The sequence below is a fragment of the Halyomorpha halys genome, unplaced genomic scaffold (assembly GCF_000696795.3).
Source record: "Halyomorpha halys isolate HHAL.00 unplaced genomic scaffold, Hhal_1.1 Scaffold591.1, whole genome shotgun sequence".
Classification (NCBI taxonomy): Eukaryota; Metazoa; Arthropoda; class Insecta; order Hemiptera; family Pentatomidae; genus Halyomorpha; species Halyomorpha halys.
In genome coordinates, this window is record NW_027104732.1 from 64,166 (window position 1) to 65,884 (window position 1,719).

The 1,719-nt window shown below is 32.2% G+C and overlaps 1 protein-coding gene across 1 annotated transcript in view; it reads left to right on the forward strand.

Moving 5' to 3' along the window:
* LOC136795041 (putative ankyrin repeat protein RF_0381) overlaps positions 1–1,719 on the forward strand; it is an 18,252-nt gene that overhangs the window by 1,840 nt on the left and 14,693 nt on the right. The window lies entirely within an intron of this gene.

Genomic DNA, 1,719 nt, shown 5'->3' on the forward strand with positions numbered 1-1,719 from the left:
CTTGATTCAAAAAAATTAATGGGATGATTTGAAGTAATCAAATAAAAATATATTTATATTTGGCTTTTTTTTCGTTTAAAAGCAATAGTAATTGTTATACAATGTGTAATATAGTCATAAATTATATAACTGTAGAAGTGAATGTAAAGGGGTCATAAAATCTAATATTTTGTAATATATTATAAATTAGACTAGATGATGGACAAATATCCGGAAAATCGTCAATGATTAAATAAAGAAGAAAAATTTGTGGGGGTTTTCCTTGATGAAAAAAAAAATAATAAAAAAAGACAAAATATAAACATTTGTAATTGTCTCCGACCGGATAACCCCTATTTGTCATTGTTCGTTTGAATATTATACATGAGAAAATTACAAATAATAATATTTATATTTAGTTACTAAAATTTACAACTATCTCCATACAATACAACAAGGAAATTTGAAGTATGGAAGTAAAACATGACAATAATTGACGAGGGAACAAATCATTGTAAGCATGTCATTGATTATTCTAATTTAGAAGGTTGTGTGGCCATCTTCTTTTCAAACTCCGATTAAGATTATTAGGAATAAACTGGGATGTACGGCTACGATTTAGTGGGTTTGAATGGGCAAGGATTTTAAGGATTAATGGAGGTATACTCGTATCCTATTACGGTATAATCTACAACAGTTGGAATATTAAGGTCTTTATGCATACTTATATTTGCGATATAATAAGGAGTATTGAGGATTTTTCGAAGGGTTTGGATTGTTGAAGGTTGGATATGGGAGGAATTTGACTGTTTTAATAAAGCCCCAGGGATAGATTTTGTATGTGCCTTTAGGGCTAATAATGGCCATTTAAATGAGCTTTTTGTAGACGTCGAAAGTTTGAAGCGTTTGTAATGCTAGTGTTATACTAACCGATAACGTTTTAGTATTTTTTGAAGATTTCGAGTAATTTGTTTTTCAAGACAGTGTCATCAGATCCGGGGTAAGTTGCATATTATTAAAGTATATTATAGAGTAGAAAGCATCAGTTTGAGACGAAAAGTGAATGTGATTTAGAGGGAGTTCTTAGGATTTATTTTCACTATCTAATCATGACACCATTTTTCAATGGCAGTGCTGTGTTGGGTTTGTGATGCAGCAGTTGGTTTCGTTGTTCACAGATAACACATGTGTCATCAGAGTAAGTGGTGAGGACAATATTAGGATGGGTTAGAGTATTTACTATAAATCATATGGTAGATGGAACCTAAGATTATCTTGAGAAACATTGGCATACTAAGAATTGAGAGAAAAAAAGCCGGAATTCTGATTCATATTGAAGGATCTGCCAAAGACATACGAACGGATTAAAAGTAAATATGTTGGAGAGAGGAAATAATAGAGGTTATAAAGTAGTTCTATACTCACAAGTATAGATCACAAGTCTGTTAGGCGCCAAGAAAGAGACCCGTGCAGTACATACCGCGTTGTGATTAGAAAAATATTGCAACCACCTAACGATGGCTCAGTTACATATTCGAATAAAATATATGAAATTCAAATATTGTCAACTATTCTCACCACTTATGCCTATGACACATGCCAATTGTCAGTGAATAATGATCCTTCCATTGTATCCCAATCCCACATCACCATCCTCGAAGAATAGTACCAAAACTGGAGGATTAAAATAAATTCCAATAAATCCCACCAAATCACATATACCCTTCGTCGTAAACCTTT